Source organism: Lissotriton vulgaris, chromosome 2_1 (assembly GCF_964263255.1).
Source record: "Lissotriton vulgaris chromosome 2_1, aLisVul1.2, whole genome shotgun sequence".
Classification (NCBI taxonomy): domain Eukaryota; kingdom Metazoa; phylum Chordata; class Amphibia; order Caudata; family Salamandridae; genus Lissotriton; species Lissotriton vulgaris.
In genome coordinates this window covers 956,937,571-956,964,038 of record NC_141687.1, presented here as the reverse complement: position 1 = coordinate 956,964,038, position 26,468 = coordinate 956,937,571, and the positions used below count along the sequence as shown (strand labels likewise).

The 26,468-nt window shown below is 44.8% G+C and overlaps 1 protein-coding gene across 2 annotated transcripts in view; it reads left to right on the top strand.

Moving 5' to 3' along the window:
• Positions 1–10,539: 10,539 nt before the first annotated feature.
• Positions 10,540–26,468, top strand: part of ZMYM4 (zinc finger MYM-type containing 4) — a 1,284,131-nt gene continuing 1,268,202 nt past the window's right edge. For both annotated transcript variants that reach the window (XM_086956522.1, XM_086956517.1), the window contains exons 1-2: positions 10,540–10,665; positions 21,402–21,573. The gene's annotated coding sequence lies outside the window, so the exon portion shown is untranslated. The remainder of the gene's footprint in view (positions 10,666–21,401; positions 21,574–26,468) is intronic.

Genomic DNA, 26,468 nt, shown 5'->3' with positions numbered 1-26,468 from the left:
GGTGGAAGGGCATTCCTTTTAGGGTGGGCAGTGGCATAAACTGAACGAGCATTTACAATGCAATGGTTTTGCCTTTGTTAAAGTTAGAGCTATTGGCATTGCTCTTGACATTTTTATTTGTTTTTTTTAACATAAATAAATGGCATTGTCATTTACAATGCCACTAGCTTTATCTCTCGCAAATGACACACACAAACACACACAGAGCCCCCCACACACACACCCACACAGAGCCCCCAACACACACAGCCACACAGAGCCCCCCACACACACAGCCACACAAAGCCCCCCACACACACAGCCACACAAAGCTCCCCACACACACAGCCACACAGAGCCCTCCACACACCCTCACAGAGCCATGCAGGAGCCTTGCAAGAGATGCTGGGCAAGAGGGCAGTAAACCTTCGGGCGAAGCAGGGAAGATGGTAGAGATGCAGGGCGAGAGGGCAGTAACCCTTCAGGTGAAGCAGGGAAGATGCAAGAGATGCAGGGCGAGAGGGCAGTAACCCTTCAGGGAGAAGCAGGGAAGATACAAGAGCCCTGCAAGAGATGCAGGGTGAGAGGGCAGTGAACCTTCGGGAGAAGCAGGGTAGAGTGGCGATCTGCATAAGATGGCGCGGGCTTGCACGAGGAAGAGGCATCCATGCCAGGGTGGGTACAGAACCGCACAGGCCATGAAGGAATTTCAGGTCTGTAGGAGAGAGGCCTGCATGAGACTGGGCCCGCAAGAGCAGGGAGCCGTGCGGCCTAGGGATCAGGGGGCATCCCAGTGCATGAGAACTAGCAGCGGCGTGGCTATCACTGTGCAGCAGGTGCAGCGGCACCAGTGCTCCCAGAGGCCCACTGCATTCAGATTTTAATTCCCAACCGGGTCACCAGAGGCACTTTTCCTGGTTGGCACCAGGGCCCGTGCCACTGGGCCAGTATCTGGGAGCAGGTGGGGGGCAGAACACGCCGGAGGGAAACCGAGAGAGGGTAAAACACACGGGCGTTTTGCTGAGAAATGACGTTACTCGTCAGGCGGACCCTGAGTGGGGCCTGGAGACCTATCCAGGAGCAGAGAGGAGAGAGCCGCCAATAATCCGATTAAAAGCAATTACAGCGAGATTATAAAGGCAAGTGCCGGGCAGAACAGAGAGGAGAGCAGGGCCAGGGGAGAGGGAGGCTGGAAGCAGAGAGAGAGAGAGAGAGAGAGAGGAGACGGACAGCAGGGACAGATGAGCGCTGACAGCTGAGACAGGGGAGGCCAGGGGAAGAGACAAATCAGAGACAGAAGGAAAGTGAGAGTCAACAAAAACAAAGGGAGAAGGAAGTAGATGAGGGCTGGGAGCAGAGATCGAGAGAGACACAGAGCAGAGAGCAGGTGACAAGAATACAGAGAGACAGAGAGCGAGAGGGACAGCGGGCAGAGAGTGACTCCCCGGACAAACACTATGAGGCCGAGAGAATGGACAGAGGGCAGTAAAGACAGGGGTCTGGGAGAGGCGGCCGAATAGAAAGTTCAGAGTTAAAGCAGAAATGGTTCAGTGATAAAGCACACGAGAAAAGGGAAACAGAGCAGGGACAGGAACGAAAGGGGATAAGAACCTCAAGCCGCGGGGTCAGGGGCGTGGAGTCCGGACTCAGCACACACGGCCATCGGAGCAGCCCCGGGACCGGCCGGCAGCAACCCCAGGTAGGCAGCCAGGCACCCTGCAGGCACGGTGGAGCTGGGAGAACCGGGCGCACGTGGGGAGGGGCACACGAGGAACACAGGCAGAGTCTCACGGGACATGGGCACACGGGACAGACAAACGGGACAAAGGCACATGGGACAGGCAGAGGATCACGGGACAGGGGCACATGGGACAGGCACACAGACAGGCTCAAGGGACAGGGAAACTGAACAGAGGAACACGGGACAGGTAAACGGGGCTGGGGCACATGAGGCAGGCACACAGACAGAGTCTCAAGGGACATTGGCACATGGGACAGGCAAACGGAACAGAGGAACACAGGTCAGGGGTGGCACATGGGACAGGGGCACACGGGAGAGTCACACGGGACATGGGCATACGAGACAGGCAATGGGGAGGGACAGGAGCACCAGGGCTGAATCACCGGGTCGGGGACCAGAGAACTGTCAACGGAGGCAAAGGGAACAGAGACACGTGGCACTGAGGCAGGGGGCACCTGGGCAAGGGCACGAGGGACTGACACCCTCGAAACAGGGGCACGGGACAGGTGCAGAGGGAAAGGAGGCAGAGGAGCAGGACAAGAGGGAAGGAGGAGGCGCACGGGGATGCACGGGACAGAGGCGCAGGTACACCCGGAGGCAGTTTGCTCCATTAACTGGTGATTTAAATAAAAAACACAACCCTGGATCATACAAGCTGGCTTCAGGTAAGCACTGGGCAAAACCAAACATGGAGATGGGACTTTGCAACAATAGTGGGTTCACGTATGCATGGTACTTTTCACATTCTGCAAATAATCCGCTCTCCCAAAAAAAGTCTGCGTCTGCACATTATCGTAGTACTCCCGTTTACATCCAGTAAAATAAGGAGACAAGATCATTTCACAAAAAGGGGAATTGAGGAATGAGTCACGTGGCCAGCATATGAATTAATAAAAAAGTGCTTTGGCTTCTTTACCTGTCGATTGACCATTAGGTAGCAAAAAAGCATGTCTGCATCGTGTATTTCCGGGGCGAGCAGTGCTTCTTGAATGGTCTGTCAAAGACCCTCAACTGCTGCCTGCTGCCATGCAAGGTTCTGTGTCTCTGTCAGGCCCTGTGAGCGGCGGCTTCTGAGCCTATGTGCACCCCTCCGGGTACAGGTGCCTCATTTATGTGACTAGACATTCCATTAAATTAGTAGCTGATCAATAACAACTTTTTAAATGAATTACATCACTTTCTGGTGTTTAGATCGTATCTGATAGACATCTCCGAAACGAAAGCTTGTGGGCCACATACACCTTGGGGGGGTGCAAATTCCCCTGGAAACATTACTCAGATGAACTGTCATTCTTTCTCCCAGTAGCACATCTACTAGCCCTGTTAATTACGACCTTGCTGCCTCGGCTTACATACAACAAAGTTTCGCAGCTGACGTCCACGCACACTGGGGGAGGGATGGAGGCGAGGAACTGGTGTGTAACCTGTCACTTGCAGCACGGAGTGCTATACGCATGTGAATAGCTAAATGACGGGGTTTCCACTCTACCCAGAGATGCAAAACAAAAACGTATTAAAGAAGCATTCTAGTGGAAACAAGTAAAGCAAACACATGAATCACAGAACGAACTCGACAAAAGCAGGCTTCTACGTCAAAATAACAATTTCAGAGAATGGATTTGGTGCATTTTTCTGTTGCATCAGATACATGGATTCATAAGTAGTGCCCACCCACAGCTCTGCCATTGTCCCACAGCAACTCTCGGCCTTCTGCACGCCCCTGCTGACTTCGAAAGCATAACAATAAACCGCCTGTGCAGGGCTGAAGTGCCGCTCTCACTAGACCACAACCCACGCTGCCTCCTCACACATAGCGCCTGCCCCGAGATATTAAACAGAACAGGTTCGGGCAACACACCCGCCGTTGTTTGCACCCCCATGGGGCAGACACACTGCATTCAAGCTACCCCTTTGCACCTGGCACTTAATGCACTGCACTTACAAGAACGCATGTGCACCTTTAACACTGTATCTGCCCCCAGCAAGGCGTGCTTTGCCACTGCCCCATTACAGCACTAGCCCCCCAATCCTACATGCTCGACAAGTGCACAGAGAGCACTCGCCTTCTCTGGTGCCCCTTAGCGCTGTATGCCCGGTGAGCACTTTGCAGCACTTCGCGCTCTATCGCACTTTGCTCCAACGACACTGACCATACTGCACCTCCACCTCCATCAGACCCTGGAGGCACTCACCTAGGGTGTCAGCCAGCAGGCAGTGCAGCGGCAGCACGACCAGCACCAGCAGCAGGAGGAGGGAGCCCCGGTCGGCTTCCTGGCTCGCCGGCGGCCGCAGCATGTTCCCCAAGCGCCGGCTCCTTCCTTCTCTCCCTGGCTCCTCCAGTGCTAACTTTCAGCCGGCCCTCCGCTCCTGCTCCCGTCAGCCCTCCACCCTCGCCCGCTGCTCCTCCTTCCAAGTGAGGCGGCCGAAGTGGCAGCGCTGCAGGCCAGTCCCGCCTCGCTTCACCCGGCTGCTGCGGGAGTTCCTCTCTGGGCTCCCCGTCTGCTGTCACCCGGGAGCAGCGCAGACTTCCAGCGCTCCCTGTGGCTCCTCCTCTCGCGCAGTGGGCGGGAAACAGAAACACTGGGGCCGAGCCTGCAGCGGCACTGAGCAGATGCTGTGAGCCCGGGAGGGAGAACCAAGGAGCCCGCGCGCACCTCAAGGGGGGGGGGGCGGAAAGGCACGGAGAGCGGGAGGGGGGCGGGAACGGCCACACACTGACAACGGAGGGGGAGGGAGGGGGGGAGCGCGAACAGACACACACAGCAAAAAAAAGAAAGCACTCACGCACCGGCTCAATGCCGGACCAGATTCGGGGGCGTTCCCGAGGGCTTTTGGCTGACGTAGCGTGACGTCGCCAAAAGCCAAAAATTCTTGGGAACGCCCCCGAATCTGGTCCGGCATTGACGGACAGGCCCATCGTCCAATGGCTAGGCTCCATTTATGGAGCTAGCCAATAAATGACGGGGGCCGTTCCTAACTCCACTACAATACTCATTAGGTTTTTTCCTAGCACATGCGTACTCCGTACGCATGCATCGCTAGTCAAAACCTAAAAACTGAACAACAGCTGCTTGGCGAGCCTCCCCCTGATGTAGAGAACATGAGACCAACTGCAACCACAACTTTGCATCTTCGGGGGACTCTGCAATCAGGTGAAATGTTCTGTCCTCCATGACTATGTCCATACCATTCCCTCTGCCAGTGTTGGCTATGATCTCTTTTGCCGACCGGACAATAGCAACCGTCCCTTTCTATTCCACCATTAGTGCACATAATTCTTTATCTATTGCACAGCTGAGGTCAGGCACGCTTGTACCATCTGAGGAGCCACTGTGAAAATAATCTAAGAAATGCATGCTTTATATTGTAATTTTCCATCAAGGTTGAGCACAACATTAAAAGTCCAGAGATGAAAGGAGAATGAAAACTCGGGGAGAGGCAGTGGTGCTTTTAAAATTGTCAGCGTCCCTCAGTATAGGCAGCTAAATGGTTGCAAGAGGGACGCTATTTTAGTAGTTATAATAAGAAAATCTGAAGTCATGGAAATATCAAACATAGGGGCACAGAGATTGCTTTAGGTGATGGAAAGTCTTTGAAAAATGCGACATGCTGGAAATCATGCACCTTGTGAAAAAACAACTTGCTGCCAATTACCTTTATGACAACGATGAACAAGCATTAAGCGGCCGAAAGGGGAGAAAGGAGGGGTGAGTGCACGCCAAGGTGACAAGAAGGACTGGGCGAGAAGGGAGGGGGGAATGCCAGCAGCAGAGGAGCCTGATTAAAGGTGACGAAAAGGGAGGGGGAGAAGGGAGGGGGGAGAGCGATGCGAGCAGCAGCTGTAAAGCCATATGGCTGCTTTGCGCACGTGCACGTCTCGTGCACTGTAGCTCTATGCCAGCTATGCCAGCCATGCCAGCGGTAGCACTCTGAAAACTCCCTTACTAAATGTCTCGCTAGCAGCGCATGCGTGCTGGCTCAGCGAGACCTAAAAAGAACAAGATGTTGAAGCAACACTGTGTGCAGTGTTGACATTCACAGCCCCACTTAGCTGTGGGATAGCAATACTGCTTTCATAAGTAATAGCATTTAACCTTTTATGGGGCTAGACTATGTAACCTCATTGCAGATGCATTTAGGGTTAATGGGGTGGTGTGAGTTTAGCAACAATCCATTCTAAGAAGCTGCAACACTTAAAGTGCTGCGATGGACTTGTCACCAGAGCTACAGTTTTCTCATAATACTATGGAAAAAATGTTTTTTAGGTGGTATGTGTATCGCTTCTACCCAAATATATTAGGGGAGAATAACTGATGTTAGAAGCTATTTTAAGCAGATTGTTAGATTATTTTTTGGGTTAGGTTCAGAACCTTATTGGTTACTGATTAGCAAAGAGCTGTACACTCAGTTTTTTAATCTTCGCAATTCAAAGTCCTACTGAAAGGAAGATCATGATAGCAAAATGCATTTGTGGTTGTCATTGTCATCTCCCCCCACCCCCCAGTAGTACTGCCTGCATTATCGCCTCAAGGCTCGTTGGTTGATTTTTCGTGCTGGGACTATTAGGTTGTCGCAAGTGGGGCTTAGCCCTTAACGTCACTGCAAGCGTCTTCATTCACATTGGTAGCCAGGATCTCAAACCGTATCGTGTGATGCTGTGATATCTTCTGACTCTTTTCATGATTACCAATCCAAGGTCCGTTGTAATGGTGGCTTTGTGAAGAGGTTATGGTGAAAGGAGCGAAAAGCCTGTCGAATATGGTGAAAAATAAGTGTGAACTGGGTCACCCACAGACAAGGAAATCTTGGATGGTGATTGTGATTGCAGTGTGACATTCAAAGGAAGCCAAGTGGAGGAGGGGCGAAGGATCAGGCACTGTTGATTAGAATGACGAGGATTTAGCAGTGGAACAACAGAGGGTTCTACCTCCTGGGTACATGCAAAGCCCCGAACTCTCACTCATTTGGGACATCTGGCCTTTTTTGGACGCCTTCGCCCTCTTAAGATGGCAACTGTCTTTTGTAGCCTAATTTAGACCATCCTTGACGAAAAGCTCATCGATGTTGATTTCAGTGAGCGCACCCTCCAAAACTCCTGACCTCGACCTCCCCGAAGGGCCAACAGGTTGAGAGGTATGTATATTATTCTGTGTATGAATCTAGGTTCTTTCGAACATACATTGCTGAAAAGGATGGGATTCTGGAGGCGCAAACAGCATTTTCAGCCATGCCTTGTGCGTGATCCGTGCATGTGTAGATTACGTGGGGTATACTGAAAAATAGTAGATATAGCTTTATACCTATGACCTGGTAAGAAAAAGAAACTGACATCACTTGAAAAATCACGCCTTTGTGCCCTTTCGGTAACTAAGGGGAGTATAGTTAAAAATTCATGTTAGTGTGGGTGTACCTTAGATTATAGTTTTAGATGCCACTGGGATCTACTAGCTTTTGCCTGGTTCCTTTTACTCCCATGAAGTGAACGCTTTCAGATGAAGTAGAAAATTCTAGTGTAGTCTCTTCTAGAAAGTGAAATGGTATGATTCTCTTTATTATTATTTTGTTTTTTATGCCGGTCGGGGTGGCTTGCTGTTCTGCTTATTCAGAATGCTTTACTCCTATTTCAGTGTGATTAATTGTCACAAAATGAATCGATTTCTCAATAACAACTAGTTTAAATAGCTTGCACATTATCGTCGTAGTAGAAGTCTTTCTAGCACACTTAGATATTCCAAGGTAATTGTGCAGTCACACCTTTTTAGTAGGCGCGCTGTCTTCTGGAGTCGCACTTTCCTTATAAACTGTTTTGGAATGTTCAGTTGTCAAGCTAGAGATGCCCGTGTGTGTGCTTGAGGGTGGGGGATGATAATATTGATGAAAGGCCCCGTTAATTTGGTGTATATTGTGGTGGGACACTTTAAGGTAGTTACTTGTTAACTGTGCCCGCTGCACGTCATTGCCGCGTTGTTGTTGTCTAGGACACGAATACAAGCGGTTGTTGCTTAAATGTTTTCCTTTGCCTTGAGCTTTGAGCCAGGGGCGTCGAGACCCATTATTAATAGTGCAAAGAGAGCACAGTTAGGCTCACAAATGGTGCGCGCGCCTGTGATCACTTTCGCTGCCGTTTTTATGTTCTCAGTGGCTGCGCGGCTCACTGAGAACATCAAAGCGGCCGCAAAAGTGATCACGCAGGCTGACAAATGGTGCGTGCGCCCGGCGCACATGCACTGTACCGATCCGCCTGCAGCCTTTGGGAGCACTTTCAGAAGTCCCTTACTTAATATCTCGCAGAACATCGCTTACGCGATAGCTAGGCGAGACCTAAAAATTAAACTAATGACCCCCACACCAAAGGGTAAAAATTCCCTGTGACGCTGGTCATTGGTTATTTGTTTTTCAAAACATAAACGCCCACTTGTTTTTAAAAAAATACACAAAAAGTTTAGTGGACGTATGTTAAAACTGATGGCAGCCATCCACCAAACTTTTGACACATTCAGTGGAACCACCATGATAATGGTTATTCAGCAGGTGCAGAAATCACAGCTGGGCCTGCAGTGATTTCTCAATATGGCAGTCTTCTGTCAGTCAGGGTGGCAGACTTAATGCCTTCCTCCACCGTGATGGACAAAGTGGTGGCAGTCCAACCTCACCACCAGCAGAGTAGTGCGAGTGGAACCTGAATGAGCCAGGTCAGCCCTGTATTGTACTGAAATATTTATTTACCACTTAATACCCTTATGTGGGACGCCGAAAAACCTGTATGAGTATCATGCTACACAATGTAAGGTGTGTGGTTGGAAGGGTGATGTCTTTGTTGTGGTTCTGTGTGGGAAGTGTTTCAATGTTAGGTGTGATGACCACTGAGGTGCGGCTATTTTGTTATGTAACACAGTACTTAGCAGCATGATGGATGAAGAAGTGCGAGAGATAAGCACACAGTTTATGGTTTTCAGTAAACTGGCAGCTCTGCAGGTCTCTTTATGATATTTCTTATCATCATAGGCTACTAATTTAGATCACTGGTTTGTCCATTCTTTATCACATTTTTGTATTTACATTTACGAACATAACAGTTGTATCTATTGTAACATCCATAGATAATAATGTACATGTCCACGACTTCATGAAACAGCAATACCAATCCCATGAAAATCAACCCAGACATTCCTGTAGAAGGTGGTAAAGGTAGCAGAATAATATTATTATCCCCCTTTAAAGCCTCCGGTGACCCAACAACTCCGCAAGTCACAGATAGGAAATGGATAACAATGAACAAATTACGACTGAATGTAATGGTGCAATAATATAATAAACATGATACCATGATAGAAGGGCATAATATGTAGTAAAACGGAGTGAAAGAAAGTAAAATATGACTGTTCTGCGACTACAAAGCTGAGGTTTATTTGTCATGACGCCATCTCTGGATGGAGGGTATTTTTCAAGGCACCACACTGATGGTGTGTATGTGTCTCCTTTCTTCAGTCAGGGCTGTCCATTCTGATATGTTTTGTTTAATGTTTATAATCCTGACAAGGGTGAGATGGAGACGCTCTTTCTCCTACATTGCAGCCAAGACCTGGAACAGCCCCCCTCGCAGCTCCGGACCATCACCTCACTTCCCCGAATACTGAAGTCCCCTGAAGACCTGGCTGCTCAAATGAGCGCCTGGCAAGTCCTTGGCTACCCCATCGGGTGATTATCTGAGCTATATAAATCCTGATTGATGGTAGAAGAGATAGTGTGAAGATCTGCTGGGATGGACTCGGGTACTGTCTTCACATATAATTGTCATTTTGAGATGTTAAGAAGTAGTCATGGTAAGTAGCTTTTTCTTTGCAGGTTTATATAGTGTGAACTCAACCTGAAGGTATTCTAGATTTATAGGAGTACGAGTTACATTACACAAGGTCAAATTCAGATTTTATTTTTAGGCACAGGAGATTAAGTGATTGGCCTAGAATCAGAGGATGTTGAACCTACGCCAAGACTCAAACCTGGTTCCCCAGTGACAACGGCGACAGCTCTGGCCCTAACACTGCATCCTAACCTTATTTGTAATTGTAGTGATGAACTAAATTAGAGTTAGCCAGTGGTAAATGGCAGCTATTTTCAATCAGTCCATTCCTGTCCAGTTACTGTATTGTCGTGGACTGACCCACATCTTCACTTATTTCTGCTGGGTGAGATGTTGAGGGCAGCTTCATCACAGGGTCTTGTTGACAGGACCAGCCTTGTGCCTCTGCTGCAGATGTCTCGGCGATTGACAGTGAGAGCACTGTATGTGGGAAAGGAGGACGCGGGGTCCAAGGTAAATAGAAGGGGAGGAGCACTCGCTATTTTATTTATTTATTAATGCATATTTATTTAAGTAGGTCATTCCTCAAAGGTGCTAGAGCGCTTAGCATGAGAAATATTTCGTTTCATGGAAGTGACAGATGGTTTGGGATAGACAGTACTGCTTTAGGCAATTACATGGTTCAGGGTACAACTAGGTAGATCATTACATACAACAGAATGTGCAAACTAGGTGAATGTAGTTTACATAGTGTTCAAAGAGTAAATATGGTCGTAAAAAGGCCCAACCTGCTTACAGCCGTGGAACTCTGCTAAATTCGTGAAACACCTAAGGGAATATCAGAGAAAAACATCGAGGAAAGGTAACTTCTACATTTGGATGGATGCCCTGGATAGGAAGAAGATTTGAAAACTTGGGAAAGGTGAGCTATCCTCTTACTGAGGGGTCGCAGGAAGCGTCGCACTCGTGACGCCGGTATAGTCCGGCTGGCTCTCGTCAGCGGAAGTGTCATTCACCAGGACCGGTGCAGACCGCTTTGCACTTGCACAGACTTTCAGGGAGAGGGATAGGGAAAACCATCCAGTGTGGAGCTGGGTCAGTGGATGGAAGGCGGGACTTGCAACCGGTGAATTATGTGCCCGAGGTGAGGCACGTTCGCTACCTCAGTGAGTAGTAGGGAAGGAGCCCGGGGTCCTCTGCGGCAGTGTAGCCGCAGTGATTTCGGGCGGCTCCCACCGCCAGGCTGTGCGGGTGAGCTGAGCAGCGGTGACTGTACGAGTGCACCACTTCTGGTGCGGGCTGTCTTTAATGCAGCCGCCTACTTTATTGTACAGTTGCACTTGAACCGATTATGATATAGTATTCCGCCCCCTGCAATGTTCATTGAGTTTTATTTGTCTGTCTTCTGCCCCTGTGACTTGAAGAGAGTTTCCACATTGCAAAATACATTTCCGATTAGCAAAAGAAAAGACATAAGGGCCACAGCCCTGTTATCTAGAACAGTAATCAAATAATGCCCATTGTTGAGTGTTTTCAATTACCACGCTCACTCATTGCCTCCAGGCTTAGCAAGCCTTCAGGGGAAATAAATATACTGTGCCCTCCAAACTACTCAAAAACAATAACATGAAGTTTATATCTCTAAAATATCTAAAGGCTAAGTTTAATATATACAAACATTTGTTACCAGAACAAAGGAATTCGAGTAACCATTGCTTGCTGCAAACGGGTTAAATGATGCTTTCAATAAAGGCAAGAAAGGGAACATACTTATTCAAGTCATATGTAATGTCTCCTATAAAGGCGTCTGTGTGGAATTACACTCGTTATAATTATGTTTATAGCCCACAAAACATACAGGTTTTATGAACACGATTGCTGATAATTTACTGCCTATCGTCATTGACCTAACAAGAATAAACGTTTCAGTGAAATTTGCAAAGATTGTCACGTATTCTTTGTTGAATAAATGCAGATTTTTATAGCAGGCGCGTAATATAATGAAATACATTCCAGGTTAGATGTGGTATCTTGCTGGGGTTCGAAATGGAAAGATGTAATATTCATGTCGCTTAGTACATGGAATGTAGAATGTGTACTGGAGCGGCAGTTGCCACTGGTACTAGATGGGTGAGGTGCTTTATGAAAGAAACTCTTAGCTTTAGCAAAATAATGTGTATTGGAGTCGTTTATCTCCACGTTACATAGGAACTTGTAAACTGTAGGTTACACAAGGATTGTATTTAGTAAGACAAAAAAAACCACTGCATTTTCTTATTAGTGTGTTGACGGGAGCTGCAGGGTACTGAAAGTGATGTGCAGTAGGTACATTAACTCTTTAAGATATTTTATGATAGTTCAAACATATCATCAAACATACCTATCCGAGCAGGTGCATTATCTACCTGAGCTACATTATGCCCTGAGAGTTACTCACTTAAGCCATTTTACTATTGTTCCATTTCCACATGTGATAACCTGAGTGCAGTCTACTGGAACAGTTTGCCCATCAGGATGTTTGGGTACCTTCCTCTTTTTTTTTTCGGACCTGCCACTTAGAGGGTCTGAAGTTGTGCGTCACTGCCCCTGTGGTGCAGTAGTCTCCAGTGGTGTCAGGGGAGTCGATAATACACATGCTGCTTGTCAGAGGGAATCAGTGGGCCCGCCAGACATACGCAGTATGTTGTCCCAATTAATTGATGTGCAATGGTCTGTCTGTTAGAGAAGTGGGACCTAAAATCAAAACATAAAGCATTTAAAGAGAGTCTTGTGAATCAGCACTCAAAGGCTAGGATGTACACCCTATGGTTCGAGATCTTCTCGTTGTGGGAAAATCGCTAATGTGTATGACTGTCTTGCAACGAAAGTCTTATGCAGCAGTCAAGTACCTGCCTCCTCCACTCATCACTATTCCTTACTTTCTTGTGCTTCAGGTACCCTCTTATGTTTTTCATGAAGGGCTGTTCCTCATTGGAAGCGGGCTGTGACCCATAAGGGAAGCCACGAGTGGTATACAAGGTTCACCTCTTTTTTGATACAAAGATACCCCTTAGAAATCTCACATATATACAACGGTACCCCTTAGAAATCTCACATATCTTTCATTTTTTTCAACTTGACTGTGTTGTCTGTTCAAGTGGTGCGTAGAAGGCAAGGTAGTACCTAGCGGAGAGGGCACTTAAGGAAGGAGCCTGCTTGCAGCTGCCCACCACTCTTAAGGGTCGCCATCCCCCACTGGCTACCCGAAAGCTACAGGTTCGAATTTGATTAAGGCCAACTCAGCCTTGCATTTTTTCTAAAGTGAATACATTAAGTACACCTGATTTTTTTGGTTAAAGCGGCTTCTATTAACATTATACTACTAAATCACAAGACTGCAATAAATGGCATGCTAAAAAACAAACAACAAGCACTAGCAAAACCACGCATGTGTGCCTACAAAATGATGCTGATGCTTTTTTTCCTTTTTTTAATTTATCAATTCAAAATGGATCGGTGAATATGAAAATAAATGAAAAAGAAGTATTGCAAACATGCTTTACTTTTCTTAGGGCGGAAGGGTCAGCATCAACATGAGATTTTACTTTAGCCCACCCCTAAAAACAAGCATTTGTAATGCAATAGGGCTCGCATTAGTAAAGTTAGAGGTATTAGTATTGTAAATGACAAATTTTTTATTTATGTTTTTGTTTTGAAAATAGCTAAATTAATAACGTTGTCATTTACAATGCCAATAGAGTTAACTTTTGCAAACGTGACACCTATAGCATTTGTAATGCAATATGTGTTGTATTTACATGACTTAGATGTATTAATATTAAACATAACAATGGGTTGTATTTTTTCCAATATTTGATACTTAAATAAAAGTTATTGTAATTTATAATGGCAATAGCTTACATTTTTGCAAATAACTTTTTGGAAGATTATGTTTAGTGTATTTTATTGTGATGAAAATACAAGAACAGAAGTGAAATATTAACTTTTTTTGTGACATTTGTAATAAAGTTTGAAACATTGAGAGAACATATTTGAATCAGTTGTTGAATGGTTGCACAGATTGATGCTGTGGTGGCTCTGAATGATGTTGTGGCGGCGACGAGTGATGCTGTGGCGGCGACGAGTGATGCTGTGGCGTTCAGTGATGCTGTGGTAGCGCATAGTGATGTTGTGGTGCCCCTGAGTAATGCTGTGGTGATGCAATGGATAGTGAGGGCGAAAGATAGATAGAGGGAGGGCGAAAGATAGATAGAGGGAGGGCGAGAGATAGAGGCAGGGTGAGAGATAGAGGCAGGGTGAGAGATAGAGGCAGGGCAAGAGGGCGAAGGATGGAGTGTGGGCGAGGGATGGAGTGTGGGCGAGGGATGGAGTGTGGGCGAGGGATGGAGTGTGGGCGGAGGGATGGAGTGTGGGCCGAGGGATAGATGGAGTGTGGGGCGGGGGAGGGATGGAGTGTGGGGCGGGGGAGGGATGGAGTGTGGGGCTGGGGAGGGATGGAGTGTGGGGCTGGGGAGGGATGGAGTGTGGGGCTGGGGAGGGATGGAGTGTGGGGCTGGGGAGGGATGGAGTGTGGGGCTGGGGGATGGATGGATGGATGGATGAAGTGTGGGGATGGATGGAGGGGGGATGGATGGATGGAGTGGGATGGGATGGATGGATGGATGGAGTGGGGGATGGATGGATGGATGGAGTGGAATGGGATGGATGGAGTGGGGGGTGGATGGATGGAGTGGGATGGGTGGATGGAGTGGGGGGATGGATGGATAGAGTGGTGGAATGGATGGAGTGGGATGGATGGATGGATGGAGTGGGATGGATGGATGGATGGAGTGGGGGGTGGATGGATGGAGTGGGATGGATGGATGGAGTAGGGGGGTTGATGGATGGAGTGGGATGGATGGATGGGTGGAGTGGATGGATAGAGTGGGGGGATGGATGGATGGATAGAGTGGATGGATGGAGTTGGGGATGGATGGATGGAGTGGGGGGATGGATAGATGGAGTGGGGGGATGGATGGATGGAGTGGGGGGATGGATGGAGTGGGGGGATGGATGATGGATGGAGTGGGGGGATGGATGGATGGAGTGGGGAGGATGGATGGAGTGGGGGGATGGATGGATGGAGTGGGGGGATGGATGGATGGATGGAGTGGGGGGATAGATGGATGGAGTGGGGGAGCCGAAGGCAAGAAAAAACGAGTACAATCAGGGAAGCAGAAGGCAAGAAAACGAGGGCAATCAGGGGAGCAGAAGGCAAGAATTAGGAAAGTTTGAGCTATTGGTCTTGTAAATGACACATTTTTTTATTTATGTGTTGGTTTTGAAAATAGCGAAATTAATAGCTTTGTCATTTACAATGCCAATACTTTTAACTTTTGCAAATGTGACACCTATAGCATTTGTAATGCAACATGTTTTGTATTTACGTGACTTGGATGTATTGATATTACAAATAACAACGGGCAGGCTGATAGGCAGAAGGCTCAGGCAAGCTTGTGCACGAGGCGGCGTGCACTTCCCCAAATCCTCTGAGAGCCCTTGGCCTTAAGAAATGGTTTGACTGCATTAGGGCTCGTTTCCTATTCCTGCGGAATAGGAAAGGACGAGCCCTAAAAAGGCGCTGGAAATGATTAGCGAGCAAGAAGCACAGAGCAGATTCACTCATACTTCTGAAACACAAATCATTTGCAAGCAATACGTGTCCATAAAATAGATAACACATAACAGGTAGCAGCACATTATCGCCCCATAATGCCCTCGTGTAGATGTGAAGACGGTCACCAAGACAAAAGTACTCATTGTATAAAAAGTGCCTTTAAGTATAGTTTATGTGTTTTAATAAATCGTATCGAGTATTCATATGGGAACGGGATAAACGTTCCTCGAGCCGCTGCCTGTAGTGTGGAACAACAACTCGACTCGCCTCGACAGGTCGTGCAGAAGGACATTTTGAATTGTTTGATGTCCACAAAATGTTGTTTAGGTATTGCCTCTACTTATCAGCGCGACGAGGCGATGTTATCACATTGTTGCAAACCGAATACATTAAGCCTGTAAAAAAAAGTCTCGTAGTGAGGTGCAAAACTAAACGCACGGTGCGTGAACCTTACAAATGTGAAGAGCTTGCAGCATGCCAGATGCTAGGATGTGCGCACGCGCGCGCGATACAGATACACGCGCGAGAAGCCCGTAGTGGAGCGGGAAATGCACAAAGATGAGCATAGTTAGATATTCAGAACGAGGTGGATGTGTGTGTGGGGGTGGTACTAAGAAGTGTGGTGTTTGCGATGAACACAGCACGAGAGCCCGAGGTAGATACTTGTAAACCGGGAGAAACATTTCCAAGCGAGTACACCGCACGAGGTCACAAAAGAGCAGTGCGTGCGATGCTCACGACACAAGCACAACAAAATCAAGTATGTGGGAGACTTAAACACGAAGTATTTTGTATGTAACGCATTGTCCGGTGTGTGCTCCTCACACACACACGGGAAGCCTCGTGTGGAGAAGGAATAGACACACAGAAGCGTGAGGTGGGAAAAGATCGTTTAACATGGGAAACTGGTGTGAGGGGTCAACAAACGAGCCCTGTGTGTGGTTTTACCACACAGGGTAACCCCGGTGTGAGAATACGAGTGTGTACAGTGCGTGTGAACCGCTCACAGGCAGCCGAGAGCGCGGGAGGCTCACACACACGGGTGAGAGATAGACGCCGAGTATGGGCGAGTCTAACGCTCTCGAGACGCCTGGTGTGTGCCTGTGATTCGCCCGAGAAGCAGAACGTGGAAGATGCTCACAGACAAGAATCCTAGTGTGAGATACTCGGAAACATAAGCGTGTTGTGTGTGACTCTCAAAAACAAAGTGTGTGAGGTGAACACAGGTACCATGCCTGTACGAGATTCAGGGTGCGTGAGATGAACACAAACACGTGAAATTTGTAGAGCTGCAACAAGCATAGTGCGTGCGGCACTCACAGGCAGGAGAACCGAGCTGACCAGCCCACCCCCTCCCCCGGGTAGAGACTGAGGCCGGAGTCGTACACAGAGGCCGAATACACGTGCTACACATCTGCAAAGACCACAAACAGGCTCTTTTGGAGAAATAACCCCCTGGGGACTGTAACTGAGAGTCAGACCGTGGGAGTTGCACCGACTTCATAGTATACGACAAAGTAATGCGATTTAATATGGCATTCTCGAACTTAACTTAACTAGACGTGTAGCCATATGCAATAGTTCTTGTATTGAAGGTGCAAAATGCGTTTTACGAGGCAAATAGTAAAGAAAGAAAAACAATAAGGTTCGGAGGTGGTAATACACGTTTAATTTCTTCATTTCCATACAACACAAGGGCTTCTGTATAAATATGCTCAGATTCAAGAAAAACATATTTGTTTACGCGAAATGAGTGTAATTTGTCCCACCGAAGCCTAACAAATACTGCAGGAATAAAAGGTATCAAGCGTGTACAAACAGAGGAATCCGGGGTGAGACATGCAGGCTGGCTACTTGCATATCTCGTTCGAAGCAACAAAAGACTTGCGCTTCGTGTTGCCGTCACCCGTGGTGACTGGAAAGCCATTTTAAGTGAGAGAGAAGGAAGACGAAAGATAATGGCCGATGCACAGGCTTCAAAGCGTTAGGCGGCTTTCGCTGTAGCGCTGAGACAGGAAGAATCAGTGCCGCGTTACAACAATTGTACAGCTTTATCGTGTGTATACTATTCATGATCAGAAATTAGCAAGAAAAGGAGCGCTTTTTCTGGGAAAATTATCATGCGTTTAGATAACTAATGGACTGTGAACGCAGACGTGGTACTGCAGTGTTTGCATAGAAGATACAAAAGTATCTGTGCCAAGATTTAGAAACTTCAATTAGGGAAGGTGCGAGATTTCTTTTTCTTATTTCTTTGAGGAAAAACACGGAGGAGGTGAGGGTGTTGCTCATCTTAGGCTTGTGTTTCCAGGAATACGGCATACTGTCCTATACCCATCAGGACCCGTATATGTGTCATCTGCCTGGAATAACATCCTGATTTATGCAACAAATTTACCATCTCTGTGTTGCACACACCAGGACTATAGGAATGAATGGAAGAATGAAAGTTGAATGATAGAATATTAGGTAGATTGAATTGAAATTAGTGAGTATGAGAGTATGATTGAAGTGTGGTATGTTACTGGGTAGGTCTTAATGTAGGATGAATTTCCCTTCTTTTTATCCCTCCCCTCACCAATGTATGTCTTTTGATGTTCTAAAAAATATTATGTGGATTTAATATGCAATCTATTTTTGTACCTTTTTGCTACCTCAATTCAAAGAATATAAAAAAAAAAAAAAATATATATATATATATATATATTCTAAATATTTTCTTTTGAGTATACTTGGATTGACCCGTTTTTTGTTATGTGCAATGCTGGCTCCTAGACTAATCACCCCATATATATTGCTTGGATCCTACTGTTAGGACCATTATATCACAAGGCAGGGTTGCTTTCTTTTGTTCTATTTTCACAAAAGTATCTGTGCCAAGATTTAGAAACTTCAATTAGGGAAGGTGCGAGATTTCTTTTTCTTATTTCTTTGAGGAAAAACACGGAGGAGGTGAGGGTGTTGCTCATCTTTGAACTAAAAAACATGTACATCAGGGGGTCGGTAGCAGGCAGTAGACCTCAACGCTATGGGGTCTGGTTCTATTTTACACTTTTATGATATGAGGTACGGGAATATTCATTAATCAGTATCATTACATTTATAGATTAGGATTAGGCGGTACTGATTTTTCTCTTAAAACTAATAGGCAATATTCATTTTAGCATTAAATAAACGTGCGTCTGAAATTTACGATTTAGAGTCGTTGGGCTAAAACATGCAGCATAATAGGTATTTCACGGGCAAGTACGTATTCTAGTTAGAGTGATTGTTTAGCAATTTAAGTTGGTGTTTGGTAACGTTTACTTATGTAAAAGGTTTCTGGGAGAAATATTATGACTTGTAAATAAATACATTAAAAAACCAAGGTATGCAACGTTTTTAATTAATAAACATGTAATATGTGCATTACATCGTTGGTACATTGCGACAACCGCCATTCAAGTTATGTAGCAAAAGTGTTGTTTTATTATGAATCTGCACCTCTAGGGTTGTACAAGTAATTAAGAAAATAAAGCAAACAGTTTTAAAAATCACCTTTCTCCTCCTGCTTCCAAAAAGCAAAGGAGTTCAAGGGGAGCAGGGGCTGGGAAAGCAACGGGGAGAGGAAATGCAGCACACGAGAGAGCAACACGGGTGAGAGGAAGCAAATGAGTTAGAAAGCAACATGGAGCGCGGGGAGGCAGGGAGTTTGGCACAGGGAGAATCACACGAGAGGGAGCTTGCACCACGAGGGAGACCGCAACACGGTGGTGTGGGGGAGGGATGAGCACACAAGGGAGAGGGCTGGGAAACACATGCACTCTCATGGAGTACTTTAGCAAAAATAAACGAGTTGCCTAAAATTGAGCCATGCAAGAAGCATAGAAGCCAGTCAAAGCGAGAGATGATAAAAAACAGGCTGAGCTCCAGGGGAGGGACGAACTGCAGCAAGGAAAACCATTAAGTAAGACACAAGCACATGAGTGACAATCAATGGTAAACAGTGAGCAAGCTGAAAACTCCTTTAAGTTCTTGGAAGTTCCACTATAGGCCTTCGCTGTCTGGTACAGAAATCGCCAGCTTAGTAAAAAAAAATAATAATAAGTGCTCCAAAGGGTACTGTCATTTTGACAGGTTTAACCTCTGGATTTTGCTTTAAGCAAAGAGACTTACACAGTAGTGCCTAAATTAGGATCCCAGAGCCATCTGTAGGTTGTCAAACGAGCTGCACCATGGCAGGTCTGTTGCACGGTCACTGCAATGGGAAGCCAGAGCCTTGTTTTCAAACCTGTACAGTGGTAAGTCACTTTAGTCAATGTCTGTAGTGATGAGTTCCAAAATTCAATGGCTGCCAACATCTGAAACACTACATCTGGGTCACCACAGCATGAGACTGCTGTGTAGCATCTCCCTGTCTGTGGCATGTTCTGTCCCATTAAACAAAGTCAGTGACATTATGTATGCACCCTTATGCAGTGTCAGTAACAAAGCAAATCGTTGTCCTCTGCATATCTGGAATAGGAAAGAGCATGTTGCTTCAGGTTTGCTCAAAGTATAGGATTTTCGGGGACAGTGACTTCACTCAAACTCTGACTGTCAGTCAGGGTTTACATACTATTGACATTTTATTTAAATAGAGTTAATTGGTGTTTTCAGTACGGAATGCGTGAGAATCTGTGTGACATATACATTTTATAACAATTTCTGCTATTCTCACGCATAATACTCGAAAGTTGAGCTTTCTACAAAAGAGCATGAACATTTACTTAGACACCTTGCCATTATAAGTGATTAAAGCAAACAATGACTTCCAATATGGACCAACCCTGAAAAATAACGCTAGTGTGCAAACTGATTGCCTGCAACCTATGTATGCTATCAAATGTGACAAAAGAACAAAATATATCCATATTGATGACATTGAAAATAAACTATTGCAACTCTAATGCTCCAGAGAAGCATACCTTCATAGACGTTACTGATCCTAAGAAACAGTAACCGAGGGACCCGTGTTTGGCAGCACCTTTTGCTTGATAAGAAACTTGGTGCTTTTGCCCCATAAGAGTGCTGCCAACTTATTTTGTTCCTAAGTGTCCATATTTCTTCACTGAAAAAAACACAGTGTTTCTCATATTAATGATATTTCTTACTGCTAATTCACACGAGATTCCCATGGGTGTTGTGAAAAGAGAGTATGGATGGAATACTGGCCCTGCATGCTGGTTACTGAATTTCTACACCAAATTGCCGGGAACACACGTTCTATCAGCATTGGATTTTTCAAATAATCAAAATAAAATTTAGTTCACCAGTGGCACAACAACAGTCTTCAAAGGTGGCGAAAATTATGAAGGAAATAAAAATGTTTTGGCTCTTTTGTTAAAATGTAACATAGCAAACTTTGGGATTTTGTGGGATTTGGTGAAGGGAAATAATGGTATAAAAAACATGATGTTTTCAGTTTAGATTATTTGCAGGTATATTTTATTTTTATAATACTCCATTTGATAAGAAAATTACTCCACTTTGCTTCAATTGTGTTTTGCTATTGAACTAGTCGACTATAATTTTTCAGCCGTTTAAGCCAGATGTACAATTTAACTCTTTTCTAGTGATGTGGTTCAGAGCGAGCGAAGCAATTTTGCGACTGTCCCATCAAATTGTATTTTCAAAGCTTTTAAACAATCTTCAGAGTTGTTGTTGCATTGTTTTGTTAAAAATTACTCTGCGTGGCAATACACATGCAATCATTTTTTAGATAATGAGACTGTATTCTGTACGTTCTGAAAAGTGAATTGACATAAAGAGATAAACAAACTATTTGTCACAAACCATTTTTGTATTAAATAAGCATTTCTTAGTTCAGCGTTTGGATACACACAAGGCCGTTTTCAGCCTTGCCACGCTTCTAAACAATGAGAGCCACTGGTGCCCCTCCATTTGGCCTATGTGAGCCAGCACACCCAGGCAAGCACTATACTTTCAGCATATCTACTACTGGCATAATTTAGAGCCTCAGTGAAAACACACGATCTCTCAAATTGGCAAATTGTAGTACCCAATCAGGTAATATTTTTTTCATTAAATTCTTATACATGTTGTAAATCTAAATGAATAACAGCAAAGGACAAACTACTCGTACCAAACATGAAACAACCCTCAGTGAGTCTCTGAATAGATGTGGAACACTGCCCATTCGAAACACATTTTAAAATTACATGTTTGTGTTTGTTTTTCTTTAGTGCTGCACACATTTAGTTGGGGATCATCGGAATGCTGTACAAAGCAATAGGGTTGACATAGGAACTACTACAGGTACACCCCACTAAGTCGGATAACTACGTCGAGGTGCAGTTACTTCGGATGTTCTACGTCATAGATGCCTCGACTGAGGATGTTGTTACATTGAAAGAAGTAAGTGCAATACTTTGCAAATTTTTTAATTTTTTTTTTTTTTATTTCAAATCGTTTTTATTGAAGTAAGAAAACAAAGCAAAAGACATTACATTAAATCTTCCATCAAAAGTGAATTAATACAGATGTTGTCAGACCAATACAGAAACTACAAATTATAAAAATAAAGAGAAGAAACACTCTTGCTTGTCACGTGGTTATTGATCAAGTTGTTAAACACTTGACGTGTGGATGAAAGGGAATAGCTCTGACATAGTAACTAGGATCACACCCATATATCTAAGATACTATTACAAGGTCGTATTGCTTCAAGGCGGCTCAAAATGGAGTGATGAACTGTCTAGTGACTTCCATAATTTCTTATTGGATGGACACCACGTAGAGGACTGTAACGCCTGATTCGTGGCACCTCTCAGGAAAGACAGCCATTCCTGCCAAATTTTGAAATTTACTTCCTTAACACATTTCCACTTGCATAAAACAACCTTACATGCCAGTGTCAACATTAAATCCAAAAGCTGGCGATCATGCTCATTTGTTAATCGCGGTTCCAACCCCCCTAGAATGACATATACAAATTCCTTCATTGGCTTTATCTTAAACACATGATGAATGCATACAAATATTTTCTCCCAATATTCTCTCAGCAGGGGACAGTTGAATAGCATGTGAGGAAGATCACCAGTCCCTGATTGGCAATTCCAGCACTCCGGAGAGTCACGTAATTTACATTTAAACAGCTTTTCCGGAGTCCAGAACGACCTATTTATGAGCATATACTTCGTCTGGAATAGGATGGGTGATACTTTGTGGGCAAGTGCTGATTTATTAATCAATTGCCAATCCCACTCTATTCCTGTGGAGTTAGGTTCCGCTTCCCATTTCGCTTCCACTGTTTTGTGAGATTTGCTGGGCAATGGTAGCAACAGTTTATACACCTTGGAAACGAAGTGACCTGAGTGCATAATGCGTGGGAGATGTGTTATCAGCCACGGTGTGTAGGGTTTGAAGTTACGGCTGGTTAATGTCGCCTTGACTTTTAGAAAATTATAGAATTCTATCGGGGCTAGGTCAAACTTCGTCTGTAGGCTTGAGAACGGGATTGGTTCGCTATTGTCATACAAGTCTCCGGCCAGGTTAATACCTTTTTCGGACCATGATTCCCAGAAGAGTTCCACACCCGCGTGTTTAAGGTAGGGGTTTCTCCATAATGACATGCATGATGATTTAGAGAATGTCAATTTGGTTTTATGCGTTTGGTCAAGTCTAAGTAGGGCCCTTCTGGTATTTAACAATATGTATCTGGAGTGAGGTAGGTGTGACAGATCCATGGTGATTAAAGACTCAAGAGGAGCCTTGCCCACTATTGATCTCTCAATGTCAATCCACACAGGAGTGTAAGTTGGTGATTTTATTAACCATTGAGCACCTTGCTTACAAAGAAAGGCTGTCTGATAGTTCCTGAACGATGGCAGACCCAGGCCACCTTTATCTTTTGCCAGTTGTAGTTTCTTTAGAGATATCCTGGCTTTCTTGCCCCGCCACAGGAAGTTACCAAACAGCTGGTCTATTTTTAAGACAAAATTATTAGAGAATGTCATAGGGAGCATACTGGCCATGTAGTTAACTAATGGTGTTGACATCATTTTGAGAGTTTCAGCCCTGCCCCACCAAGAGAGAAATTTTGGGGACCAACTTTCTAGAAGAGTAGATATTTTTTTCAAAGTCGATTCTTCATTTATTTTTAGAGTGGAGACTAAATCCTTATCGAAGTCCAACCCCAGGTACTTAAAGCATTTGGGCTGCCATGTATGACCAGAATCCCCCAAGATCCCCTTATCCCCTATATTGTTTAGCAGCTTGACCTCCGTCTTGTCTTTATTGAGCTTGTAGCCCGAAACCCTCGAAAAGTCTTCAATGTCCGACATGAGTGCAGACACTGCCTCATCCGCCCTTTCAGATAGGACAAGCACATCATCTGCATATGCTGTCAATTTAACCGTGCAGTCTCCAAAGGGTATACCTGCAATTTTAGGATCTTCCCTTAGATGATGTAAGAATGGTTCAATTGCCAACAAAAATAATGAGGGTGATAAAGGGCACCCCTGCCTCGTACCTTGCTTTAAGCAAAAGGAGGATGAGAACGATCCACCCGCCCTTACTCGCGCCGAGGGGCAGCAATAAAGTGACATCACTAGCCGTGTAAATGTTTCCCCCAAATTAAATTTATTGAGGACTGCTTTGAGAAAGACCCAATCAACCTTATCGAAGGCCTTTTCGGCGTCTAACGTTATTGCTACTGTAGGGGTTTCTAGAAGTTTAGATTTCTCCAACACATGCGCCAAAATCCGTGTGTTATCACTGGACAACCTATGCTTTAGGAAGCCCGCTTGAGATGGATGGACTGGTTGTGGTAGCACCTTTTGAAGACGTGCGGAAAGTATCATTGCTAGAATCTTACAGTCAATATTAATTAGCGAAATTGGCCTGTAGTTTTTTGGGAGCGATGGGTCTTTCCCTTCCTTCGGGAGTACTGCAATTGTTGCCTCCGCCAGGGTGCCTTTTACTTCACCAGAGCTATTTATTTCTTGGAATAGGTTTAGCAAGGGCCCAGTTAACATAGTTGGGAATGTTTTATAGAATTTTGCTGTAAAGCCATCTGGGCCTGGTGCCTTCCCTGATTTCAATTTTTTAATCGCGCTTTCCACTTCTTCAGCACTGATTGGGCCATTTAGACTAATCTGGTCTTCAGCGGTCAACCTTGGAAGGTCACACTCATCCAAATAATTTTTAATTTTATCTTCCTCCACCTTTGTATTTTTTGCATACAGGTCCTCATAGAACACCCTAAATACCTCAGCTATCTTGTCTGGATCAGAATGTGAGTTCCCTGAGGCGTCCTTAAGGATGTTAATACAGTTTTTTTGTACTTTAAATTTCAAATATGAAGCGAGACTCTTCCCCGCTTTATTGGATTCACAAATCTTAAACCTCTTTCCTTTGTCTAGCCAAACTCCCGCCCTTTCACTTATTAACTTATTGTGTTCATATTTCTTATTTGCCAGAGCATAAAGAGTCATATCGTCTCTTAACCTTAGATGCTTACTTTCAAGATCTCCAATTTCACTTTCAAGGGATTCTAATTTCGCGTTATAATTTTTATTCATGGCAGACCTAATCTTGATACATACTCCCCGTATTGTACTTTTCATAGCATCCCATCTAATAAGATCAGATGTGTCCCCTTCTTTATTAATTTGCAGGTAAGAGACAATGGCAGCTTGTATTGTAGCTCTGTGTTGAGCATCGCTTAATATCTCATCATTCAGGCGCCAAGACGTCTGACGGGGAGATGATTTGGCATTTGCAATGGACAGGGAAATACAAGAATGATCCGACATCACACGAGGCTCTATGTTGGTAGACTCTATTCTGGGTACCCCGTTCTGTGTTATGAGGATGTAGTCAATCCTGGAGTATGAATCATGCGGTGTAGAATAAAAGGTATAATCCCTCCCTGTAGGATTCTGGAGCCTCCACGCATCCACTAAATGAAAGCGTTCACACAGATTATTGAAGGCTCTATGAGATTTGTTTGGTTTGAAAGGGCAGTGGGAGTCCCTATCTAGCGTTGCGCCTTTTGGAAGATTAAAGTCACCACCCACTATGTGAACAGCGCTATCTGGGATATTTTCCATATGTTTATTTAAGTCCTCCCAAAACTTGAGGTCACTGGTGTTAGGAGCATATATGTTCGTAACATAAAATTCCGTATTTTCTTTGCTTAGTTTGGCCGTAACCTACCTCCCGTCTGAGCTAGCCTCATGAGATAAAACCTCCACCTTTGATTTCTTCGCGACAAGAATCAACACCCCATTCTTTTTGTGTACAGATTCTGCACCCACAACCTCGTTGTAAAACTTGTTCCTCAAGTGGTAAAACAGCTTAGCTTCCAGCTTCGTCTCTTGTAGCAATACAATATCGCCTTTCAACCTACGCACGTAATCTAAAATTTTTTGTCTTTTGATCGGTTGGTTCAAACCTTTAACATTGAGTGACAATATCTTCATCTTGTCCATATTACATACTCCCATCGGAGTATTCACAGCGTTATGTGTGAACAGTTAAAGAATGCTTCATCTGGAGAAAGACATACATCACACTTGACCAATTACAAAATGTTGGTCTTCCATCTCCCCGAGACTCCAAGAGGACATATGAGTGAACATAGAGGCTATAACCCACACCACCATCAGGTGTCAGTGCAATAGTGAAAATGCAAGCAAGAAGAAGAAAAAGAATCAAACATAAAAGACATGCAATACTTTGCAATTTAACAAAATATAAAAATAAGTGTTAAGGGTTGTGGGTAACTGAATTTAATTTAATGTAAATTAATAAAGGCATTAGGTCTACTTTCAAGGCTAGGTTATCTTTACTTGAAATCAAACTAATTTTGGGACAGCGTTTTTATTGCTGTAAATGCTTTCTACACCCAATATATGTTATGCTGTGCGTGTTTTCTTATAGGGGTTAGCAATTAGATCTTGAGCTATAGAATAAGAATTGTGCTGTCTTTTTTTTTGTCTGCACTATGATCGATGGTTTTTTTTGTGCTTTTACATGTTTGTTTGTTTTGCATGTGTATTTATGGTTATGATTTTTACCCAAACATCTTTTATTTCTTTTTTAAACGCAGTACAATAAAGAAGCCTCAGGCGTATATCTAACAGCAGTTACATGAGCTAATATTAGATGTTTCCATTTCCCCACAAAGAATGTCCTCGTCTCCCCTGGCCGCCTCCCGTTTCCGTCTCTAGTTACTACGTAGCCAACAGACTAGTGCCCGTAGACATTTAAATCATAATAGACGCCCCTCACAGTAATCTTATTGT